Below are 15,106 nucleotides of genomic sequence, written 5' to 3'. Positions count from 1 at the left end.
GATCCCCACGCCACCGCCCCGCCAACACCCCGCCACCGCCGGCGACCACCGCCCCCATCCTGAACCCTAAGATAGATAGTGGTGTACCTCTCCAGCGAGCCCCCCTTCCCGCTACGGCTGGTTCTTCCTTCACCCCGGCGGCATCGGAGTGATGTGCAGCTAAATCGGAGCAGCATCATCAGCAAGAGCAAAACCGAGAGCAGCAGCGCGAGCAAGAGCAATAGCAAGAGCAGACCAGGCAGGGGACCGAGAGCAAGAGCAGAGCAGTAGCGCGAGCGAGAGCTAAAGCAGCAGCAGGTCCTACTGATGTGTACGTCGCCGCCGAGGGAGTGACGCCATGGAGGAAGTGGCCGGCGATGCTGCCGTGGATGGAGCCACGCTGTGTCGGCTCGGGACCGAGCGCCGGCAGCACCGTGAGATTGAATCAAGAAGAAAATGCGGCGATTAGTGTACAACCTCTTTGGTGGTGCCGATTAGGCCGTAGCTTCATCCGAGGAAATGGTGATGATGATGCACTTCCGTTGGTGCAGGTGAAGACGGCGGTGTGGGAATGGAGGTGGCGCGAAAGACGAGGGGAATGTTGGGGCAGCTCCATGGATGTGGAGGATGGGGTGGCTGAACTGGCAGGACGATGAGATCGACGATGGATCCTCATCCGGTACGGTGGATGTTGGGGATATTACCGCTGGGCGTAAACTGGCATATCTGGGCCGGGTCAACTTCATCAGTAATTCAAGAGTACTAAAGCCCAAGAAGACAGACAAGGGCCAAAGGCCTGTGATCGGTTTTAGACTTGTAGCCGTAAACCGGCATTTGTATATAAACTTGTATTGTAAGTTAGGAATAGGGAGAGACCAACCCGGATACGAATATGGACCGGTGTTGGGACTCTGTGAACCGACGGGCGTCACCCGTGTATATAAGGGGACGACCCGGCGGCGGTTCAAAGACAGACAACAACTCGAGACATAGGCGAAGCTTGTTTGCTCCCTAGTCATCAAAACCCCATCAATTCCATCACAACTAGACATAGGCTTTTACCTTCATCGAAGGGGCCGAACTAGTATAAACTCTCTTGCGTCCTTGTGTCCGCTTTAACCCCTTCAAGCTAACCCGTCGCGATGGCTCCACGACTAAGTCCTTTCACTAGGACATCTGCCGTGACAAAACCACGACAGTTGGCGCCCACCGTGGGGCTATCGCACGATGGTTTCAAGTTCTTGGAGGGCCGCTTTGAAGGACTCAAGGGTTACGTCGTAGGCCGGATGACCAAAAGTCATCACGGCAAGCTCTACATCGACAATGCAGGCTGGGGCCCCGAGGCCGGTTCAGTTGAGTATGGGTACCGGGTCCCCTTTGGTGGCATTCACGTTTTCATTGGCAAGATCGGTGAACCGGGCCCTGAGCCGGACATCTGCACCGACCTCATCGAGACGGCTCAGTGTGCGCGATCCGCCCGGGTTAAACCGGCCATGAAGCGTGCCTTTGTGGGAGTCATCCACGGGGGAAGTTATGAGGATAGATCGGAATCTCGCGGCGAGACCGTTGTTTGTTCCGATGGCGAGTCGTCGACCGGGGAAACCGAATCTCTTTATCAGCTACAAGACGGCCGGATTGGGGGCTGTTCCGATGGCGACAGCATTCCGGACCGCTCTGATCTGCCCAACCGAGTTGGAATATTCATGGCCGGCACACAAGCGGCGCTTCATTCTTCGACCGCTGTGGCAACAACCTCCGGTTCAGCAACGGCAACGGCTGCCGGGGCAGGAGGGCCCTGTGCGCCCGCCGGCTCAAGTTCTATCAGAGCTATTTGATGCGTTGGTTGTGCTTATGGCAGAAGCTAATCCGGCGGATCAGGACGTCCACAACACGGAGATTGCAAAGATAAAGGAAACAGATCACCCAGGCCAAGGCGGATCTGGCAGCTGAGGACACCAGGATGGCCATAGAGCGGGCCGCTTTAGACGCACAAGCCTACAGGCTCATGTTGGACCAGAGCGCGTCGCGGGAAGTCATGAGGAGGAAGTACCGATCCCGTTTGCCTCCGGTTTTGGAGGCTAGAGACCTCTTCAACACCCCAGGAGCAGGAACCAGCAATCCGCTGGAGGTAAACCGGGTGGAAGCCCCTGGGACTGGTGCACCGGTTCAGCCTCGTCAGATGGACCCGCCTCATCGAAACGCTGTTATACCTCAGGCTGTCTTAACACCTCCGGGTCACTACTCCAACCCAATGGACAATCTCGTCGCCGCTGCTGCACGGCTGGAGGCCATTCCAGTCGAAGGTGACTCGCCACAGGCAATAGAAACGCGACGGGTCAAGGAGCTTCTAAGAACAGCTTTGGTCCAACAGGAAGCATACTCGTACAGCCGCGACCGGATCCACTCGACCCCCCGTCCAAGCCGGAGCCGGAGCTATAGTAGACATATGGCTGAACCGGCGGTATCGAGCAATGAATGACGTGGAGCACCCCGTGGCAACAACCCGGTGGGTGGGGCTAATAACGCTCAGGAAGTGGTGGACCGAGCCCGAGCGCGCAGGGAGGCCGAGTTAGCCGCACAGCATCAGGCTCGGCAGCTCACGCCGGTTCGACCGACTATCTCGATTGAACCTGGTGTTACTTCTAGTTCTTTGGGGGTGCCTTGCCTTGTCCCCGCTTTACGCAATGTGCGCCTGCCCAAAGATTTCAATGGCCCGCGCAAGGTACCAAATTACACGGCGGATCAACCTCCAGAGACATGGGTGGAGAGCTATGAGATGGCCATGGAGATGCTGGATGTGGATGATGCGGTGTGCGCGAAATACTTCACCATGATGCTTGAAGGAACGGCTCGTACCTGGTTGAAAAGCTTGCCGACCAATTCCATCAGTTCATGGGCCCAATTACGAGCCCGATTTATCAGCAATTTCAAGGATACATGTAAACAGCCTATGTCGATAGTGGACTTAGTTGCCTGTGTCCAGGAGGAAGGAGAATCAACGACTCATTGGGTGCGCCGGGTTTCACAAGTGTTACATTCATCAGACCGCATCAACGCTGACACCGCTGTATTAAGCCTAGAAGGCAATTGCCGGTTTGGGCCCCTAAAGCTGAAGTTGGGACGAATGAAGCGCCATTGCACTGACATGGGGACCCTCATGGCTGCTTTGGTAAAATATGCTGATTCTGATAGTACCAAGGATCCCGAATCTGAGGATGACAAGGTAGGGAAGGGAAAGAGGAACAACAACTCCAAAGGTCAGCAGCATCACTGGGCAGGTAGCGGTAGTGGAGGCAAGCGTAAAGCGGATGGTAACATGGACTTTGTGGCTAATACCAACACGCAGGACAATGTCCAGCGACGCAAGGGTAAACCGAAAAATCGCAACGGGGCGCCCAACCCTAACCCGGACCGCCTAAACTATCTACTGAGCCAGCCCTGTCCAAGACATGGGACGAAGGAGGCACCAGCCAACCACCTCTGGAAGGATTGCTTCATTATGCAGGAGTTCAAAAATTCTAATGCTTTCCGGTATGATCACGGCTCCGGCGGCGGCTCAGGATCCGGGCCGGGTTACGGTGGAGGAAATTCCGGTTCAGGATTTAATGGTAATCCGGGCGGACATAATAATCAAAATAATCAGAACAACCAGGGTGGTTACAACCAATAGCAGCAACAGTCAGGTTACCAGAGCAACCCAAAGCAGTTGAGCAGTGGGCAGTACCATGTCTTCCCTACTAGCTTGGACAAGCGAGATCGGAAGGTTCAGAGGAGGGCGGTCAACTCTGTTGAACCGGCCATACCCCGTTATCTACGCTGGTCTGAACAGCTAATCATATGGAGTAGAGAGGATCACCCTCCCCAGGTTGACAATCTAGGTCAGTTGGCTCTGGTGGTGGCGCCTCAGGTGGGAGGTTACAAGTTCACCAAGGTGCTCATGGATGGTGGGAGCAGCATTAATATCTTGTACTATGAGACCTTCCGTCGTATGGGGTTAACAGATAAAAATCTCAAACCGTCCAATACGGTGTTCCACGGGGTAGTACCTAGCAAATCAGCATATCCTGTTGGTAAGATAGCTTTGGAGGTGGCCTTTGGGGATGATCATGATTCCAGGTCGGAGACATTGACGTTTGAAGTGGTGAAAATCCAAAGTCCATATCACGCCCTGTTTGGGCGACCGGCCTATGCCAAGTTTATGGCCCGGCCCTGTTATGTGTATTTGCAGCTCAAGATCCCGGGTCACAGGGGGACAATAACGGTTCACGGAAGCCACAAAATCACTTTGGAGTGCGAGGAAGGAGACGCGGCCTATGCAGAGTCGGTTTGTGCCACCGAGGAGCTGAAGTATTATAAGGACCATGTTGATCCGACGGACATGACGCCATTAAAGAAGCCAACTACGGAGCATGATCCGGCCCTGAAGTTCAAATCGGTAGCAGAAACTAAGCTTGTTGACTTTGTACCTGGCGATTCGTCCAAGCAGTTCAGCATCAGTGCCAACTTGGATCCGAAATAGGAAAGCGCGCTCATCGAGTTCATCCGTGAGAATCGGGACATTTTTGCATGGAAGCCCTCTGACATGCCAGGTGTACCGAGGGAACTCGCTGAGCACACCCTTAATGTGGATCCTAAATACAAACCGGTGAAATAGTTCCTCCATCGGTTTAACAAAGAAAGACGCAAGGCGATTGGAGAAGAGGTAGCCAGGCTCTTAGCGGCTGGTTTTATTGTTGAAGTTTTTCACCCTGAGTGGCTTGCCAATCCGGTGCTGGTTCTTAAGAAAAACGGCACCTGGTGTATGTGTGTAGATTACACAGATCTTAACAAGGCTTGTCCAGCAGATCCTTTTGCCCTCCCCCGTATTGATCAAATTATTGATGCTACGACGGGTTGTGAGCATTTAAGTTTTTTGGATGCATATTCTGGCTATCATCAGATTAAAATGGCAGTTAAGGACCAGGAGAAGACGGTGTTCATAACTCCCTTTGGAGCCTTCAGCTACGTGTCTATGCCCTTTGGGCTCAAGAGTGCCCAGGCCACTTATCAACGCTGTGTGCAAAATTGTCTTCACAAGCAGATCGGCCGTAATGTGCATGCTTACGTGGATGATAACGTGGTTAAATCCAGAGAGAAGGAGACCTTTGATAACCTGAGGACATACAAGATGATGCTTAATCCGGACAAGTGTCTTTGGTGTACCGGCGGGCAAGTTATTGGGTTTTCTGGTGTCCAATAGAGGAATTGAGGCTAATCCAGAGAAGATCACAACCATCACCTCCCTGGCTAAACCAAAGTGTATCAATGATGTTCAACGCCTGGCAGGTCGGATTGCTGCGTTAAGCCGGTTTATCAGTCGTCTTGGTGAGAAGGCAATCCCTTTGTATCAGATGTTGAAGAAGACGGATCAGTTTGTTTGGAGTTCCACTGCTGATGAAGCGTTTGAGGACTTAAAGCGACAGTTGGCCAATCTGCATGTGCTCGCCGCTCCCATTGACAAGGAGCCATTACTGCTATATGTTGTTGCTAATGCTCGGGCAGTCAGCGTGGCTATTATGGTGGAGCGAAAGAAGGCAGGTAAGGAGCATCCGGTTCAACGTCCGGTCTATTATATCAGCGAGGTACTCATTGAGTCCAAGCAAAGGTATCTGCATTGGCAGAAGCTGGTGTATGGAGTCTTTATGGCGAGCCGGAAGCTTAAACAATACTTCCAAGGGCACCCAATTACGGTGGTTGGTTCTGCTCCTTTGGGGGATATCATCCAGAACCGGGAAGCAACTGGCTGAATTGCCAAGTGGGCTATAGAGCTTGGGCCGCACGGTTTGAGGTATGTGCCTCGAACGGCGGTTAAGTCTCAAGCACTTGTTGATTTCATCAATGATTGGACGGAAATGCAAGCAGCTGAAGAAAAGCCGGATCACGCATATTGGACCATCCATTTTGACGGATCCAGGCAATTGGAAGGCTCGGGGGCTGGAGTCATATTAACTTCCCCACGAGGTGATAAGTTTTGTTATGTTCTCCGCTTAATGTTCCCTTGTACTAACAATGCAGCTGAGTATGAAGCCTTGCTCCATGGTCTCGGGATGGCTAAGGAGATGAATCTAAGTCGAGTTAAGTGCTTCGGTGACTCGGACCTCGTGGCTCAGCAAGTGTCTGGTACTTGGGATTCCAAGGACCCACTCATGGCAGCATATCGTCATGAGGTGGATATTGTTGCAGGTCACTTTAAAGGCTATCAGGTGGACCACGTGGACCGGCGGAAAAATGAAGCAGCGGACGCCTTAAGCCAGCTGGGCTCTCAGCGCAAACCGGTCCCGCCCAATGTTTTTCTCGATGTGTTGCACAACCCGTCGGTCAAGATCCCTGGTGAAGCGGATTTGGCTATTCCTGATCCGGAGGCTCAATTGGTGGCAGCTCTTCATGTTATTCCGGATTGGACGCTTCCTTACCTCGCGTACAAGAACCGGGGCGAGTTGCCAGAGGATGAGACTCTGGCCCGACAGATAATCCGGCGATCCAAGTCCATGACTATTATCAACGGTGAATTGCATCATTGCAGTGTGTCAGGGGCGTTTCAATGCTGTGTGTCTCCTAAAGAAGGCCGTGAAATTTTGCGTGAGATCCACGAAGGAGATTGTGGTCACCACACCAGTTCAAAATCTCTGGTTGCTAAGGCGTTTCGTCATGGCTTCTATTGGTTAACTGCCCATGCTGATGCGGAGGATTTGGTCAGGCGATGTGATGCTTGCCAAAGGTTTTCAAGACGTGCTCATGTGCCGGCTCAGGAATTGAGAATGATTCCAATTACTTGGCCGTTTGTGACTTGGGGGCTGGATATGGTTAGGCCTTTCAAAAGGTCCAGAGATAAGAAGACCCACCTCCTGGTGGCGGTTGATAAGTTTACAAAGTGGGTGGAGGCAGAGCCTGTTAGCAAGTGTGATGTGGCCACGGCAGTTCAGTTCATCAAAAAAGTGATTTTCCGGTTTGGTTTTCCACACAGTATCATCACAGATAATGGTACCAATTTGTCCAAGGGTGCCATGAAGGAGTTCTGCGAACGGGAGCATATCCGGCTCGACGTTTCATCAGTGGCACACCCACAGTCCAATGGTCAAGCAATACGGTCTAATCAAGAGATTTTAAGAGGCATCAAGCCCCGGCTCATGGTTCCTTTACAAAGAACATCGGGTTGTTGGGTAGAAGAATTACCATCTGTGTTATGGAGCATCAATACAATGCCCAACAGATCGACAGGATACACATCGTTTTTTATGGTTTATGGAGCGGAGGCGGTTCTTCCCAGTGATATCCGTCATGATTCACCTCGTGTGATGGCTTATGTTGAAGCGGACAATGAGACAGCACGGCAAGACGCTTTGGACCTGTTGGATGAAGAACGTGACATAGCAGCTGCCCGTTCGGCGATTTACTAGCAGGATCTTCGTCGTTATCACAGTCGCTTAGTCAGAACCAGAACCTTTCAGGAAGGAGATTTGGTGCTTCGACTCATTCAAGATCAGACTGATATGCATAAGCTATCCCCACCTTGGGAGGGGCCTTTCATGGTCAGCAGGAATCTACACAACGGGTCATATTATCTGATCGATATTCGAGAGCATAAGGACTCACATACATCAGAGGAGGAGGCCAACAGGCCGTGGAACATAGCTCATCTTCGGCCTTACTATACCTAAGCCATTGGCTCTACTTATGTACATATTATGACAATGTATATATTATGATTAAATATAATAAACCGGAACCTCAGCTAAAGCGGGGTATCCGTCCTTTTACATCATGTGTGGTTACACGGAGCTGTTCTAAAACGGCCTCCGGTTTACCCCTTGAGTTAGCTTTTTTTTAAAAGCGTCATGTTATATCACTTGGGGGTTTGGTCGTGTCCGAACCAATACAATACCTTTTGATAGGCGAGAGCCACCAGATCACTTGGGGACTTGGTCACATCTGAACCAGTCATGCCTCTTGATATGCCTAAGGCCACAGAATCACTTGGGGGCTTGGTCGAACCCGAACCATTGCCATGCCACTTGGTCGGTGTAAATGCCACGGTTTCATTTGGGGACCTGGCTGACTAGAACCATAGTTACACCTATTGGGAGCTTGGTCGTGTTCGGCCATGGTAACGCCATCTGATCAGTTCAAATAAGTTTTGTCATTGCCTTTGCTTTGCATTTTTCTTTGAAAGATATTTCTTTCTTTTTATTTGAGTTTTTAAACCGACAAGGTTTTCAACCGGTTCACGATGTCAATTGATGGAACACGGTCCATTTTTCAGCCGATTATTTGCTCGGTTTGATTTTTGTTAAACATCCTATTATGGAGTAACACGGTGTTTATTATAACCCGGCACGGTTTACATGATAAACCGGCATCATATATAGGAGCTGCTATCTCCTCCAACGGAGTGGGTTTATCAAACTCCGCTTCAAGATTGGCCAAGCCAACTTCACGCTCAATGATGGCAGGTATTATGTATCTCAAAAATTTGGTCATATACTTAAAAAAATTCAGATGTCTTGATTTTATGTATGTAGACATCATATTCCGCCTGACGGTACAACCGCGGTGGTACTTTAAGATTTTTTTATTACAATAAGTACTTTGGAAAGTTCATCACCCAAAGGTAGAGCAAGTTGCAGTAATTATGCATGGAGGCATATCAACATCAAAGTACCAGCTAGCCTATTACAAGGCAACATGGTGCCCACAATAAGATCATTGTTTTTCGCAAGGAAGAAGCAGTTTTAAACCGGCTTCCTGTTCAAGCTTGGCCACCAGCCTAGCCTGATGGTTGTGGGTCATCCCGTGCCGCTTCAGCTCCAGTTTCTCTACCCAGCAGCTGGAGATCAACAGTTGTCCAGTCGATTCCCATTAATGCTCGAAAGACAGCTTCATCATGGATCAGCAACGATGGGTCAATATCGGGAGCATAAGTATGCTTACGGATTGGAGGGATAAGAGTTTCCGCTTCATGAATTGGTGCAGCTACTCGCTTGTTTTGATTGTCATAATGAGCTTGATAGTGAGATAAGTCTGCTTCTTCAGCCAATTGACAAGCCAGCGGACGCACTTCCCGGTTTATTGCTCGCAGATCCGCTTCACCAAATTCTGACCCGTCTTCCTTCAGGCTGGGATAGCCCTGAGTCGCTTCAATAGGATCAAAATCTGGCACCCAAGCTTTAGCCCAGATTAAGGCGTTGATCGCGCCGGTTCGGGCAGCAGATTTCTTCAGTTCTCCAACCAGAGCAGGAAGCACCGCCAGTTTCTGCAGAGTGTCCTGAATCAAAGTGGGCACTGGTTTGTTGGGGGATGCAGTACAGATGATCCGCTGTGCACCAGTATACAGTTGTTCGATCAGTGTATAGGCGGCCTTCAATTTCTTCCGCACATCCGACCCCAGATGTCCAATGTGTGTCCCTGCAGTGCCAAAAAGGATTAACAAAATGGTAGTTCTATAAGACGGTTGAGGCAATCTAGAAATCAAACCAGCTTACCAAAGATAGCACTGGGCATGGCGTGCACATGCCGCTTTATACCGGTTTAAGTGCAGCCTCAGCATCTTGTGCTCGTTTGGTTAAAGCGGATTTTTCAGTAATCCAATCTGCCTGTTCTTTCTTAAAGCCCTCCTTGAGCTGTTCCATGGCGCTTAAAGCGCTGGTTAACTCCTCTTTGGCTTTCGAGGTTTTAGCTTGTTGGGATTTCACATTTTCTTGGAGATCGACGACTTGGCTTTCTTTCCTCTTCAGCTCAGCCTGCAGGCAGACAGTTATACGATTCAGCAAAACGGTACAAGGATTAAAGTACCAACCGCATAACAAGTTATGCACTTGGTACTTGGGGGCTAATGCATATTTGATCTTCATCTTTCAATTGCTTACAAAGTCCCAAGATCACTACAAGTATTCAACTTGGCACTTGGGGGCTAATGGCTATTCGCTCGTATGTATTTTGATGTGATAATCTCAATTATTTAAAGTCCCGGTTTAACTATGCTAAGTTGAACCGGCCCTTGGGGGCTACATCGGCGAATTTCAAAACATTAAGATTTATATTAGTAAGTCCCGGTTTGAAAGAAGATTACAAACCGGCCCTTGGGGGCTAGGAGAGTCAGCAAGAATTGAAGCATACAAACAGGAAAGAGCATATGGAAGTTACCTCATATTTATCTTTCATCATGTTAACCAGACCGGCTTCATAGTCACGGCTGGTATACAGCCGGTTTAGGTAGCCGGAATGGATATCTTGGGCGTTTAGAGCAGCATAAGTCGCCAGATCAGCATTCCACTTGCCTTTACCAAAGGCAGCAACTTCTTCCTTGGCAGAGTGTTTGGACAAAGCGACAGGATTGTTTGGCTCTGTATGGCCAGTGCCAGTAATGACAACCTCATCATCCTTGGTATTGCCGGTTTGCACTGGGGCTGTTGGCTTGTTAGTAGGTTTTGTTGGACCAGTGGATGTCTCATTCCGGATAGAGCTTGTGGGCTGATTGACAGGATTTGAGGTATCAATAGGTGTGTCTTCAGCAATAAGATTGTCGTCTTGCTGTGGTGGATCATTGGGTATATCCTCAGGAATAGCCGCTTCAGGATCTGGTGTCTTGCCCGGTTTAAGGACGGCATCTTCTTCGGCCGCTTTGTCTAGGCGAGCCTTCTTGCTTGGCCTAGGTTTGGCCCTGAAACGAATAACAAAATCAAATACAGCATATGTTCCAAGGCGATGTGCTGCAAATATTATGATAAGTATAGTTTACCCAAGCACCATTTTGAGCGGTGGCAGCTGAGTAGCTGATGACTCGCCAGAAGATGAGTGAGAAGTAACCTGGTAATCGGAGTCAGATGGATTAAGAGGTTGACGAAAGCAGCCCGCTTTAGGACAAGCACTGGCAAACAAATTAGAGACCTCTGAATGGCGTTTCCGAACTGGACTGTTCAGTAAACCGGCGGAGGTAACTACCTGGCCGCTGTGCCGGGTTGTGCGACGAGCTTCATGCTGTTGGGTCTTCATAAGAAATTTGGGATCCAAATAAGAAAGAGGATGAGAAAATTTAACTTTCCGGTTTGCCTGACAGATTTTTAGTGAATGCAAAGGTTCTGAATCGGAAGAGAGAATAATTACCTCTACAGCATCAGCATGGCTGGCTTCGGCATCATCCTGACAAATATCATCATCAATAAGACACATGAAGAATAAGCCAAGTGAGTCAAGTTCTACCTCAAGGTCCGGATTATCCATGTCATCATCAGGGGTCGGGTTAGAGGATGCAGTGGTTCTTTTCCTGTGGGCAGTCTTCTTCACAGCTTTAGTCTTTTGCCGGGTTGCTCTTTCCAGTTTGGCTGGTTTTTCTGGTTTCTCCTGCGACAGTTTCTTGCTCCAAAACGGATTATTGCCCTGGTTACACAAACACTGATATTAAACAATGACCAGATATATCAATAGCAGATTTAGCAAAAAGAAAAGTCAAACTCTTACAGCTGGCGGCTTGTTGGTGGCACAAAAGGGAAGCAGGCCGGTTTTAGCACAGATGTGTTCCGGCTCATTCAACATTTTATTCACAGCCTCTGTGATTTCTTCATCGGTGAGCTGGATGTTGGAATGTCACAGTGGGTCATCAACATTGCCAGTATACTCACACATCAAACCGAAGCACTGGCTAAGGGGCAGTACGCTCCACGATATCCAGCAACGGGCGAGGTCAACCCCTGTTAAACCGTTGGCCATAAAGGCTCTAAGCTTCGATAATTGAGGAGCATATTTGCTTCTCTCCTGGGCAGTCAACCTTTGTGGAAAGGGGTGTGTATTACTGAGCCGCTCTGGACAAAAGCCAGGCAAGGGATTTTCACCAGCAGGGGAGGTGTCTTTGCAATAGAACCATGTTTGATTCCACTCTTTGGGGTGGCTGTGCAGTTTGGCGTGAGGGCATGTGATTTCTTTCCTTTTCTGAATTGCTACGCCACCCAACTCCATATTGGAACCATCTGTAAATTCAGTACGGCGGTTTAGATGGAAACAGTCTCTGAACAATTCCACTATCGGCTCCTCTTGAAAGAACGCTTCACAGAGCACTTGGAAATGACACATGTTTGTGACCGAGTTGGGGCCAGTGTCTTGTGGATGGAGTTGAAAATCGGCTAAAACGTCCCGGTAAAATTTAGAACCGGGCGGTTTAAAGCCCCGGGCTAAGTGATCTACGAAAACAACGACATCTCCTTCTTAAGGTGTGGGAGGACATTCATTGCCAGGAGCCCTCCAATGGATGGTATCTTTACTACCTAAGGCGACGATCAGGACTAAATCGTTCAATTCAGCCTCTGTGATGCGAGAAGGAACCCAGTTGCACTCATATACTTGCTTGGCCATGATGAAATCTACAAGGTAGATAATCCCGGTTCAAAAATGTTATACCGGAGACAGATCTATCTAAACCGAAGTTTTTATGAAGCAGCAACAACTGGCGGTTCAACAAGGGGTCTAATGGTATATGCCGGTTTGGCAATTTTTTCTACAAGTTAAACCGACTGGTCTAAACATTGAAGCAGATGAGTAAGTTTCCAAAAACAGATTTCACAAGACTTCTCTGCAACAATGGATCTGAAGCAAGTTCAGAAAGGAAGGAAAATATTCAAGGTTCAAAAGAAAAAGAACAGTACTGAATCAATGGGTAGAGATACATATAGATCTATGGACTTGAGGCATGAAACTGAAGGCAGATGCTAAAACCTACCGCTACACAGAGCAAGGATTCACAAATGCATCTAGGAGCTATCGTATGAACACGGAACAGGCGATGAACACTAGAAGAGCAGGAAACCCTAGAACAGATCTGTATTGAGAAGAGCAGAAAGCTTACCAGAGTTGAGGAAGACGCGGAAGGTTGCCGCGGTGCTCTGGTGCGTTCAGGTTGATGCAGCGGCCAAGGTTGGTGCAGAAGTTGACGGCGGCGGCAGAGCTCCGAGGATGGCGACGCGAGGAAGACGAAGAAGAAAGGCACGAAGGGGAGAAAGGAAATGACCCTTCGGTCCTATTTATAAGGTAAAAGGACACGTGTCAGGCATGACATTCAAGGGGCCACGAAACGGAGCTGTTGCTTCGATTTCCGCAGGTTTATTAATCAAGGAAGCATAATGGATAAGAATTGTTATGACAGGTGACATCACTCCGGTTTACAGCAATCAGAGAAGATGACATCATGGCGGTTTACCAATTTATGAGAAGATGTTGAAGATGAAGTTTTTGCTAAAGGATTGACATGAACCCGTTCAAATCAATCTGGGGCCTAATGTTGGGGATATTACCGCTGGGTGTAAACCGGCATATCTGGGCCGGGTCAACTTCATCAGTAATTCAAGAGTACTAAAGCCCAAGAAGACAGACAAGGGCCAAAGGCCCGTGATCGGTTTTAGACTTGTAGCCGTAAACCGGCGTTTTTATATAAACTTGTATTGTAAGTTAGGAATAGGGAGAGACCAACCCGGATACGAATATGGACCGGTGTTGGGACTCTGTGAACCGACGGGCATCACCCGTGTATATAAGGGGACGACCCGGCGGTGGTTCAAAGACAGACAACAACTCGAGACATAGGCAAAGCTTGTTTGCTCCCTAGTCATCGAAACCCCATCAATTCCATCACAACTAGACGTAGGCTTTTACCTTCATCGAAGGGGCCGAACTAGTATAAACTCTCTTGCGTCCTTGTGTCCGCTTTAACCCCTTCAAGCTAACCCGTCGCGATGGCTCCACGACTAAGTCCTTTCACTAGGACATCTGCCGTGACAAAACCACAATAGTGGATGAGGGACGTCGAGGTGTTGATGTGGACGATGTCGTCGGGGAAGAGGCTCCAGCAGGGTGTGGCGGACGAATGGGTGGGCGGATGGGATGGCAGTGGGGAACCATGGCTTAGAGACACGCTTGTCCGAAATGTGGGGTAAGTTACGAAAGTACCCCCACCGATTTGAGGCGGTTCTTTCGGTTCAGGGGTACCACGGGCATTTCGCGTGTCGGGATTTCACAGGACGTGGGAGTTTTCACGCGTGTTGTAATTTCGGAATAGCAAGGCGCGGGTTGAGATGGAGGGAGTTGTCGGAGTACAACGAGACAAAGATATATCTTAATGAAGGAAATATGCCCTAGAGGCAATAATAAAGTTATTATTTATTTCCTTATTTCATGATAAATGTTTATTATTCATGCTAGAATTTTATTAACCGGAAACATAATACATGTGTGAATACATAGACAAACAGAGTGTCACTAGTATGCCTCTACTTGACTAGCTCATTAATCAAAGATGGTTATGTTTCCTAACCATAGACAAAGAGTTGTTATTTGATTAACGAGATCACATCATTAGGAGAATGATGTGATTGACTTGACCCATTCTGTTAGCTTAGCACTCGATCGTTTAGTATGTTGCTATTGCTTTCTTCATGACTTATACATGTTCCTATGACTATGCTACCAAACGTCACAACGTAACTGGGTGATTATAAAGGAGCTCTACAGGTGTCTCCAAAGGTACATGTTGGGTTGGCCTATTTCGAGATTAGGATTTGTCACTTCGATTGTCGGAGAGGTATCTCTGGGCCCTCTCGGTAATGCACATCACATAAGCCTTGCAAGCATTGCAACTATGAGTTAGTTGCGAGATGATGTATTACGAAACAAGTAAAAAGACTTGCCGGTAACGAGATTGAACTAGGTATTGAGATACCGACGATTGAATCTCGGGCAAGTAACATACTGATGACAAAGGGAACAACGTATGTTGTTATGCGGTCTGACCGATAAAGATCTTCGTAGAATATGTGGGAGCCAACATGAGCATCCAGGTTCCGCTATTGGTTATTGACCGGACACATGTCTCGGTCATGTCTACATTGTTCTCGAACCCGTAGGGTCCGCACGCTTAAGGTTTCGATGACAGTTATATTATGAGTTTATGAGTTTTGATGTACCGAAGGAGTTCGGAGTCCCGGATGAGATTGGGGACATGACGAGGAGTCTCGAAATGGTCGAGACGTAAAGATGGATATATTGGACGACTATATTCGGACATCGGAAAGGTTCCGAGTGGTTCAGATATTTTTCGGAGTACCGGGGA

Source organism: Triticum aestivum, chromosome 1A, assembly GCF_018294505.1.
Source record: "Triticum aestivum cultivar Chinese Spring chromosome 1A, IWGSC CS RefSeq v2.1, whole genome shotgun sequence".
In the NCBI taxonomy this organism is placed as follows: domain Eukaryota; kingdom Viridiplantae; phylum Streptophyta; class Magnoliopsida; order Poales; family Poaceae; genus Triticum; species Triticum aestivum.
This window is presented reverse-complemented; position numbering follows the sequence as displayed.